We start from the raw sequence: 12,106 nt of genomic DNA, 5'->3' as shown, positions 1-12,106 counted from the left end.
ATATATATATATATATATATATATATATATATATATATATATATATATATATATATATATATATATATATATATATAAATATATATATATATATAAATATATTTATATATATATATATCGATATATATATTTATATATATATTTATATATATATTTATAAATATTTTACAAATTAAATGAAAATATAAAATTTGAAAACTTTATTTATAGTTAAAAAAGCAGCAAAAAATGAACAAAATAATTTATATAGTGGCAGTCTTTGCAGCAGTTTTGCAAATAAAATGTGAATTAAACGGAATTGATCCAGCATCTAAGAATAAAGTTTTATATGGTTGTAATCAGTCAAAATGCTATGCTTATTGTAGTTTCATGCCTGCCTATAATAAAAATCCAAACATCAACACGGTATGATTGTCAAATTGTTTTTTTTGTTGCTTTATTGATAAGTTTATAGCAAATTCTAAGCCAATTTTAATAGAAATGTGAGCTTTTTATAATACTCGACTTAAGTAAGGGATATTTTTGTCGATGAATTGATGAGCAACATTAAGCAGTTGATAATCAAGTCGATGACGATTTTAATGCAGGCCCTGGTGTTAGACCTTTACTAGTTCTTTTATTTTTGATTTGTCAATATTTAACTCGATGAAAGGACAAACTTTGTTTCTTTGAACGCGCTGATTGCGAATGAAGCACTGTTGTATAAAATTTTTATAAAACCTAATAAATTACTTTTATCAACAATTAGAAATATTTATGAATCAAAATATAATTTTATTTTTTTTTCATTAAATTTATGGTGAAATATGGTTTTACTACTTCAAAGTTTAATTACGTTAACTCCGAAAATTTATTTTAGTAAAGTTTAAGCATTAGTTATAAATTATAGTTTTTATTTATTCTATTGAAAGTATAACTACATTTTTTTAATTTAACTAAGCTTTAACAAAATACTCTTTGCGAAAAATTTGTTTTTGTGAAGCTTCCATGTGAAATTCTTTTAGGAAATGCTCTATAGACATACAGTATAAAGTATTGACTTCGCAAAATAATCATTTTTCACATTGTATATCAGGTTTATACCAAATAGAGTTCTGCAACTAAATCAAACAAAGTTATTTTCATATAAATATAAATCACATAATAACAATTCATATAAATTCCAGCAATGAAATATCTATGCTATTTAATATTATTAATACTTTTTCTAATTTTTTTAACAGCGCGTGCAAATTAAATTATACAAACTTTTGAAAGGTTTTAATAAAGACATTTTAAAAAAAAGAGTTACTTTATAAATCTAAAATATGTTGGTAATTTCTTACTTAATATCTTTTCTAACATATTTAATATATAAGCTATGATTAAAATGGCATGTATAGTTTTACATAATCATTTTATCTTTTTCAAAAGAACAACTCTCTTGAGACCATTTTTTTATTATTGCAAGAAATCAATGTAAAAAGGTGCTGTTGATGCTAGACATTGTTTTCAGTTTACTAAATCTCGTATCTTAACAGTTAGACTCAAGAAACTTTTGGAACTTAACAAAGGTAAGTCGAGCATTTTGTCTCTTTTCGAACTCTCAAGTTAAACATTCTATTTTTGAAGATAAATCCTCTCTTATTATTTCTTGATTTGGAGGATTGGCATCTTCAGAAACAGTTTTCACATTATTATCTTTGCACCAATGTTGAACTTTTTAGAATAGTGAGAAGCAGCACAATCTGCCAAAAGAGTATGAGAATCAACTTTACATTTTGGATTTATGAAAAGTTTTCTTTTTACCACATCCAGATTTTCTTTCGAAGCTTTGAGTAGTCTTAAACTTATTTATAATATTTATGACTGTAGAATTTGGGACAATGGTACGTTTAGCAATCAAGCAATATGAAGTCGATGGATTTTTGCAATAAAAATTCACAACTTTTTTACGTACCTTAATTCGTTTCCAAGACATTTTTTAAATTATTTGTTTGTAAACTAAAGTTTATCAACACAATTAAAGATCAGGTCGATTAGAAAAATAAAAGAAATAAAAACAATTTGTGGTTTTAGAGAAACCTCAATTTAAAGTTGACAAGATTTTTCTGTGTCCACCCGCTATTACTTAGGTAATAAGTGTCCACAAATCACTGAAAGTTGCCCTAAATTATAGGTATTTATCCTTTTTTCTGGAAAAAGTCTTATCTTTACATATCTTTACATTTTCTAAATTAGATCATTTTAATTTTTCGTCAATAGTTTGAATTTTTCGTCAAAAGTCAATACTCTAACTAGTTGTCTTACTTAAAAAAAAAATCATAATTTCAGATATTTTTTCATACAAGTTTTCCGGATTTTGGGCGCACTTGCACCAATCATTTTTCTTAACCCCATAAATTTGAAAATAATTTAAGGCATTAACCAACTACCAAAACGACCCACAATACGTGTTGCTTAGCGACCTATCATGTAGTGCTGTGAGGCAATTTTTTGCCAACTATTTTTTATCTTTTTTTTTTAATCTGGTATTTGGTATATTTGTGAAAAGTGTTGTGCATCTTTTCACAAATTTATTTATAAATATAAAGATAAAGACGTTTGAATGTTAGCGCATGCGTTTTACACTTAATAAATTTAGCAATATTAAATGTTGCAAAATTTATAATCATTATTAATCATAATTATCGACTTTAAATATTGTTTCAAATTTTGAAACAATGTTTTAAGTCACTAATAATGATTATCGAAGAGATAAAAAAATGGCTTAAATATTTTCGCCTCCTGTGAACTAAAATGTTTTAAGGATCAATACATAAATGCATCTTTCGTTTATTTTTTATTTATAAAATTCAACTTTAATATTATCATATTATTAAGTTTACAACTTTTTTGAGTACTATGAATTATCATTCGTTCATCTTAAATATCTAAAATATAATACTCCCTCTTAATACTGAAATACTGTTGCGACTTGTATTCAACGTAAAGAATTATTGAAGATAATTTGTTGATAATTTTTTTTATTTTTTATATAAAATATATTCTTTATATAATAGAATATGTATAAAATATATTATTAAAATAATATTTTAAATTATATTTTGTGTTATAGTAACAAAAAAAAACAACATAATTTGTATTTAATGATTGTTTACCTTAAATGCAAATCGGAACAGAATTTCAGAATGGAGGGAGTATTTAGCTTATATTAAATATTTTATCAAATGTAGAATGTCTATATTAAATATTTATCACTTCAACTATTTTAGATTGATAAAACTTGGTGGTGTTATACAAACAAAAATAAAACTGGCGGCAATAAAAGTTGTACCACAGATAAAGATTGTAATGGGAATTACTACCAATGTGTATCCCCGTGTTATCTTAAAAAGTTTTTAAATGTATTTAAAAGAATGACGTCTCACAAGAAAATATAATGTTATAAATAATTAATTTCAATATTAAATAAAACTAAAGGGTTTTATTATTATTATCGTAAAATATAAATATATTTAATACTAATTATATATATATATATATTTTTTTTTTGTTCTTTTATTACAACTTTTTAATAATTCATTTTACAGTTTTTATAAATAAAAAAATAAAAATCTAAATAGAAGAAAGAAAATTCAATAAAAAGGTTTTGTAATAAAAATAATAAAGAACGCGGAAACTCGAAGAAGACCGGGAGGTCCAATCACCGAGAACCGCTGAAGTAAAATAATAATGCTGCAATTTTTGAAGCGATTCACAATGGTATTACACGTTTTTTTTTTTTTTCTTACTTTTTTTCTTAACGAATTTTGCTTTATCTTAAAGAAATTTTTCTTCGTGACGGTCGTAATTTATAATTAAAACATGTTTAAATTAAAAGAAAACTTATATAATAAGACTAAGTTAATGTAATTTATAGTTATTATTTAAGTATTTACTATATTCAACTTTACTGTAAATGTATGAGAAGACAAGCTGTGTTAATACTTGTAAACATTTTACGCTTCATTAATTCATCTTTTTTTTTCTATAGCTTTGCTCACACGAAAAAAAAAAATGATCTTGACCAGATTTATTTAAAATAAGCAGCCATTATGTTTGGATTACCGAAACTTAATGCAATAGAAAACTTTATATTTGAGCAAAAAACATTGCTTTAGTTCAGTAAAAACAATTTAATTATATGAAACCCCCATCCATGTTTTTTCGGGAGAACGAGGGGGGAAGGAGTGAGGGGGATGGCGATTTATATTGCTAAAGCTATCCTTTAGACATAATTAGAAAAACTGCATTATTTCAAATATAACAACAATTTATAAAAGAGATATATTTTATAAATACGTTTTACGCTCATTATATAAAATAAAATATAAAATAAAAATCATTCATAACAGTTTGTACAGATTCCTGAAAATTGCAAAGGTGCAAGAAGGTTAAAATTATTTTTTTGAACGGCTTTCTATAAACATCAAAATCCTTCCCGTAATCTAATTAAATAACTTGGAATCAAAATTGACTCAATTTTATCTTTTTTCCTTCATCTTAAATACTTAGTAGTGAAATTGTGTCGATCAAATGGGGGGTGCAAGCCAAAATCCGTTATTATGTCAATTTTGAAACTTTACTCAATATAAACCAGGCAGTTTTTGAATTACACCTTAGTTATCTTTGTCATGTTTGAATGACAAAGCAAGTCTCATGCTTTTTTAGGATTATCTAACCTATAAAACAAATAGTAGTTAAAAAAAAAATGCTTTCAAAAATATCATTTTAATTCGGACATCTTTTACTTTCTATCAAAAAAACTCAAACTATGTTTTCTTGCTTATCTATTAAATTGTTTATTAGCCTGGAATCAAAAATTGCATTTTTTTCACCATTTAAAAAAGTTCTCTTTATTATGTTCAGTTTTTTAGTAACTATAAATTATCCCAAATTTTTGTTTGGTAAAATACGGTAATAAATAGCACAAACCAATGCATAAAAATTGTGCAATAATTTACCTCTTTATCTTTAATCAATCAACTCTATTTCACAATTTAAAAACTTTCTTTTTTCCTATTTGTCAGAAAAATATTATTATTAATGTTATTGTTATTATTATTATTTTTATTATTATATAAAATATATAAACTCCACACTTGTGCAATCTAAATATCGGTTAATTATATTTTTTGACACCTAAGAAATATAAAAAGAAGTCTTGAAAGTTTAGGTGTTAATAGTAATATAAATCCACCTTTCCTAATTTCAATACTTTTAGACAGGATACTAGAAGTACTAACATTAATTATAAACCGTGAATTTATTAACAATATTAATTAGGATGTTAAATCTTTGATCTTCTAAAAGCTGAATTGTAGGCATGTGAACAAACGTTGACTAACTTATTTGATAAATCAGACAGGTTTATTATTGCTGAAACATTTTACACTGGTAAAAAAAACAGAGAACTAAGTGAAACTTGTACATCTAATCCATTTTATAAGGAATCACGCAGATACAGTTCATTCCCAATTAATACAGGAAAAGGTTTTTAGTTTGAAAGAAACAATCCTAACAATATTCAGAAACACAGACAAATGTTTGTTTTATGAACAACACAACAAACATGTAAAATAAAAGTACTATTCAAAAGGTGGCAAGTTATGAAGGAGGTGTGTGGCAAGTTATGAAGGAGGTGTGTGGCAAGTTATGAAGGAGGTGTGTGGCAAGTTATGAAGGAGGTGTGTGGAAAACTTAAGCTAAATGCAAATTCACTCTAGAGTTCTCTCTGATTTTATTAAAATTGACGAGAAAATAATAAATAACTCAAATAATACTGCATTTGAATTAAACAGGTTTTTTACCGCTATCGGAACAAAATTAGGCAGTAGTATTCAATATATTAAAGACAAATTTGTTAATGAGTTTAAAGCACCAATAAACTCTAATCTAAATCTACTGAGTTAACTTTTAAAGAATATGAAAATGCTTTTAAATCATTAAATTGAAATAAAGCAACTGGATATGATAATATTAACACAAATGTTGTGATTGATTCCTACGATGTATAAAATGTTTAAAACATCAATTGCAAAAAGGCTTTTCCAGATAAACTAAAATTAGCAAAATTAACTCCAATCTTTAAATTATTGGATCGAACAAATTTAATAAATTATCTCACTATTTTAGTTCTTCCAGTTTTTTGTAGAATGAACAATATATAACCAAATCTACTTTTTTCTTATTGAAAATGAAATACTATACGGAAACCAATAAGGTTTTAAAAAACTAGTTCCACAGAGCATGCTATTCTTTAACTTACGCACAATATAACTGGCTCTTTTAAAGACTCTTGTTTTACACCAAGAGTGTTCACTGATTTCTTCAAAGCATTTGATACCATCAATCATCAAATCCTGTTAAAAAACTAATGCCATATGATATTAAGGATAAAACCCTGTTATTTTTCAAAAGTTATCTTACTCACCGTAAACAGTTTGTTTACTATAAAGGTTCTATATCTTATCTATAGATGAACATAATATTTAGTGTTCCGCAAGGATTCATACTTCGTCCAGTTATTTTTTTAATAAACATAAATGATCTTTATAAATCATCAAAAGTTTCTCGAAGTATTTATTGACGAAGTTCTATCTTGGAGAAATCTTATTTATAACATCTCCAATAAAATTGTTTAATACATCAGAATTACCAACACTACGCTAGAGGTCAAAACAGAGCACGAATATTCACATAATGATTTACAGGTTAGGAAGCACCTCTCCAGAGGTCCAAAAAAGTTACAAATATACATATAATGAATTACGGGTAAACCAACACCGCGCCAGAGGTTTAAACAGAACACGATTAAACATTTTATGAATTACGGGTTAGCCAATACCACGCCAGAGGTCCAAGCAGTACAAAAATTTACACATAATAATTTATGGGTTTATCAACTCTGTGCTTAAGTTCCAAACAGAACACATATATACATATAAAGACTCACGGGTGAGCCAACAACCCACTAAAATTTTAAACAGAACATAAATATGCATATGACTGACAGGTTAATGACACCGTGTTAATGTGAACGTATTAACTTAGGACAAAATCAATTTCTTAATGTATATATAAAAAGAGATGTATTTAAAAACCTTTACTTAAGATATATAAACCTATTCTATTTCTTCTTTTAACACTCTTTATAATACTTTGTTACAATATTTAGTTTAGGTAGTTTTTTTAGGCCTATGCATGACAAATAAGTCTAATTCTCGCAATCATCACAATTTATCATAAAACAAACAATATAATTTTTTATAAAGACAAATTAAATTTTTTTTAGCGGATGAACTTTATGTATTAGACTTTTTCATTTCAGTGGTCTTAATTCTTTCTGTCAAAAGCTCCGCTCAAATTTTACGGTCTCAAAACATGTTAACGTGAAAATGTTAAAATAACATTTTTAAGAACATCATTAATAAAATTGATTTCAGGGGGTAATTTGAATCACCAAAAACTCTGATGGAGTTCAAACCATAAAATCACAATACTGAGTTTGAGTTACCCTGCTTTTTAATTGGATTTGGAAATTATAGTTATGGTCTTCTTTTAAGATATATAGGTTATTATCTTTAAATACATAAAAAAAAGAAATATCTGTCAAGCTAGTCCGTTGATTTCCAATGACTCCGCCCAAGTTTACTGAGTGGTATAAAAGAATAGATAGTTTTCCATTCATTTAATCGCGTTAAATTGGTGAAGCATAAAAATTGATTGGTAAAAGATTACAAATACTCTTTATAATTGATGTTGAAGTGATACCATTTACATCACATTTGTAGATTTCGCTTAGTACAGATCCAGTTAATTGACCAGCTTTTTGCTAATGCAATGCTTCAGTCTTTGCTTGGTTTCTTGTTGCCTCCTTAACATACACAAAAGGGTTCAGCAGTTTGAAAAAGTTTAGAAATTGGGTTTGCCTGTGTTTTGAATTGTTGCTTTTAGTAAAAAAGTAACTTTATTTTTAAAAAAAAAAGTTCCGGAGGTTCCTTTAAGAATCAAAATATTTGAGGAATATGAGAAAAAATTTTAATTATTTTTCTCAATTTGACGACCTGGTACTCAAAAAACGCAGAACAAAATGTTAGATATGAAAATATGTTTTTAGGAAAATTTATTGTTAAAAAAAAAATTGCAAAAATGTACCTGATGAGTACCCGAGTTCTTAAATGAAAAATGTTCACTAATATAAGGATCCATAAAATGTTTTATGTCCAACAAGGAGCCTCAAGAACTCATCTAAATCCAAAAATATTTTTTTACTTTTCTGTTATAACTAATAGAATGCTTATAAGAATGTTTATTTTTAAACTTTTTTTGTGCCATGAAAATCGCTTCACTCTAATAAATAATTTCATTTAGAAGGTGGATAGAAGAAATTCCAATTAATTTTTTAACGTTTAGTGATAATTAGATTATCTAACTCTTCAGCAGTAAAATTAATTAATTATGGAGAGTAAAATTCTCCCAAGCTTATAGGCAACTGCTTAGATACAAAAACATATGTTTAATAGTTGATATATCACATTGAGGAAACAGATGTAGCACTACTTATCTAGTCATGATTGCTGACAAGCTCTCAATGAAATCCATTTTTTAACTGTGTGACACTTCAAAATTATACCATTTTTTTGATAAATTGATAGTGGTTTACAGACAGGAGTGAGGTTTTTGAACAGATCCATTGGTTCTACATTTAATGTAGCAAGTCCAACTACAGGAGGTGCTCTCACTCCACCTATTTTAGGTGTTACACTTTGGTGCTGTGACTGGAAATTAATGTCAAAAATAATATCAGAAAACATTTTGTCCATAACATGTAGTCTTATGTTGGAATAGTTTAAGTCATGAACTTTTATCTTAACTAAACAAATCTCAAAAAATCAATGTTGACAAAGAATTTGATGCTATTTGAACAGAGCAGTTAGTTTGGTGATGCTTGAGAGAGAGTTAGTTGACTTATTTAAGGTGAATAAAACTATCAGAGCTTCCACTATCAATAAGAGCTTTGTTCAAATGACTATTGATTGTGATATTGCAACTAGACTTTTAAAGAATTGGATTTATACTTCTAATAGTTGCTAATGTTGGTTTTACTATAGATGCAGCTGTTAAGTTGGAAGTAGTTTGCTTTGAAAAACATACTTATAGCAATGTGTCTTTTTTTCCACACTTGTTACTGGTAGCATTTTTAACTAGACACCTATATCAAATGCACACCATTTCTACAGAAGAAGCAAACTTTGTTTTAAAAGAGTTGTTACTATTTGGAATGGCAGCAGATGTGATAAGAAATTCTGTATTCTCAGAAATAGATGCTGTCAAAGTAGGTTTTTGATAAACTGAGGACATGTTTCAGAATGTTTCTCTGCAGATTCGTAAGCTCTAGCTTTGTTAAACGTAACCTCTAATGTCAGGTCTCTAATTGAGAGAAGCCGTCTTAGTTTTGTAATGCAATAACTGCTTTTGTAGTTGCTATCTTTGGCAAGTATTTTAGGTGCTGGATATAATCATCAAATGATTCACATGATTTCTGTTGATGTGTTGCTAAACAAAGTCGAGGAAATATTGTGTGTGATGGTTTAATGTAAAGATTACACAATGTTTCTTTAGTAGAATCATAGATGTTACATTTACTGATGTATTCAAAAATCCAAATAAGAGAGAAAATTAGTTAAAATTTGAACTATCCTATTATTTTCTTGAAGTAACTCGTAAGATGGTGACTTTTAGAAAACAGTTAAGTCTTGTTGAGAACCGCTTACATAGACATGATAGTTTCTCGTAATATTAGTAAAAGATAAACCAAGATAATTACAAATTTTTTGCTTAACGGAAAAGTCCGTTGAAAATATTTAAACCTGTTATATATACAATATATCAAAAAAAAAAAAAAAATTACATAAAAGACTTTGATTAATAGAAGGTAAAAAAATTTAAAAGTTCTTTGATTAATAGAAGGTAAAAGGGGATATGCAAATATATATATATATATATATATATATATATATATATATATATATATATATATATATATATATATATATATACTATATATATATATATATATATATATATATATATATATATATATATATATATATATATATATATATATATATATATATATATATATATATATACTATATATATATATATATATATATATATATATATATATATATATATATATATATATATATATATATATATATATATATATATATATAAATACGGTTGCTTAATAAAATTTTCATTGTGTTAAATATATTTATTTTTATCTTTTTGAGAAATATAAATTATGAAAAGAAACCGGGGAAGAATTGATTTCACATAAAAACATAAAACAAAGGACATTATAAACATTAAGTTGATATATATTTAGTGCATTCATTTTTCTTAATAGAGGCTTTACCTGGGTAAAACGTTCACTAAAATTTATTAAACTTGCTCTATGCCTCTGATGACGATGAAGAGGTTCAAGTTTGCTTTTGTTGGTACTAGACCATGCAATATTTGCATAGTCAATATGGCTGCAAATAAAAGAGAATTATAACTGAGTTTGACTTTTCTTATTCAAAAAGCTTCTTACTTTATATAAAATTCCTATACTATTTGAAATTTTGTTGCATAAATTTTCAATATGACTTTTACAAGTAATCATCAATATAAACACCTTAAAATTTTGTAACATTTACTCTGTTTATTTCAACATAATCAATAAAAAGGGATGGCATTTTGTTTGGAATAGATTTTTTTAGAAGGTGGATAGAAGAAATTCCAATTAATTTTTTAACGTTTAGTGATAATTAGTTTAAATAAAACTAGTAAGAAATCTTTTTTAATTTTAGGTTAATAAATTGAAACAATGTGGGATGTTATTGTGAGATAAAAATAGGTTTGTATCATCGACAAGCATTATTGTCTTTAATCTGAATACTTTATGAAGAACGTTAATATATATAAGAAAAAGAAGAGGTCCGAGAATTAATCCTTGTGAAAAACCACTGGTAATCTTTAGCAAGCTCATTAGTGAAGGAGCGCCAACAGTTACAAATTGTTTGCGATTATTTAAATAACCTTTTAACGATTTGTGGACATTTCCAGTTATTCTGTAACCTTTGAGTTTTTTTAAAACAGTGTTATAGTCTATAGTATCAAAGGAATTAGATAAGTCAATGAAGATGCCGAAGCTATACTCAAATTTTTCAAACTATTCAGTGATACTACGTTTCAGCAGGAAAATCGCGTGTTTTGTTGAGTGTTTAAAAAAAAAAGTCCCTAATGATGGTTAAATAACAGATGATTGTCAGTAAAATTAGTTTAAATTCTGTTATACATGATTTTTTCTTATTTCTATTTTTGATATATAATAAATAATTTGATATATAATAAATAATTTCTATTTTTGAAAAAACTGGAAGAAAAGATATTGGGCGATTGGTATTAACATTTGCTAAATCTCCTCCTTTAAATATTGGTGTAACTTTTGATATTTTAATTGATCAGGAAAAACTACTTGTCTCATTGAAGATGGAAAAATCTTAAAAAGAATGCCTTTAATAAATTCGTTTGGATTTTTTAGTATATATTGGTATTTATATCATCAAAACTATTCGTTTTATTTTGTTTTAGCATACTAAAAGCAGTTTCAAATTCCTCAAAAGATAATCCAAAAGCGTCACGATTAGTTGTTGCAATGGACGAGATATCAATTTTTTTTGTATTTGGAATTCCTTTTTCCAAATTAGTTTCAACTGAGACAAAAAATTTGTTTAGTTTAATTGCTGTTTTATGAGAATCACATATGATTTCAACATTATTTTTAATGCCATTTTTTAAAGCGCGTGATTTAGATTTAATGTTACCAGTAATTTCTCCTAAAATTTACCATGTGCGTTTGCAATGGTTTTCGTTTTGCTTAAGTAAATTAGAATAATATTTTTTTTTAGATTCCTTTTAAGTCTCTCAAAAACTTTTGCATATTTTTGTAGATTTTACTTTCAATTGTCTTAGAAGTTGTCTTTTAAATATTTAATGTTTTAATAAATGTTTTTAATTTTATTAAATATTT

At 26.0% G+C, this 12,106-nt stretch overlaps 1 long non-coding RNA gene across 2 annotated transcripts; it reads left to right on the top strand.

Moving 5' to 3' along the window:
* The first annotated feature begins 214 nt into the window (after window positions 1–214).
* LOC136085004 (uncharacterized) lies at window positions 215–11,900 on the top strand. 2 transcript variants are annotated; one of them, XR_010640994.1, is made up of 3 exons: window positions 215–405; window positions 3,255–3,744; window positions 10,884–11,900. It is a non-coding gene; the product is annotated as an uncharacterized LOC136085004 (long non-coding RNA). The 2 variants fall into 2 exon arrangements; XR_010640995.1 differs by lacking the exon at window positions 10,884–11,900 and having other exon boundaries at window positions 3,255–3,994.
* The last annotated feature ends 206 nt before the right edge of the window (window positions 11,901–12,106 follow it).

This window comes from Hydra vulgaris, chromosome 09, assembly GCF_038396675.1.
Source record: "Hydra vulgaris chromosome 09, alternate assembly HydraT2T_AEP".
NCBI lineage: Eukaryota > Metazoa > Cnidaria > Hydrozoa > Anthoathecata > Hydridae > Hydra > Hydra vulgaris.
Note: the sequence above shows the minus strand (reverse complement) of the source record. Positions and strands in the feature narration are given on the sequence as shown.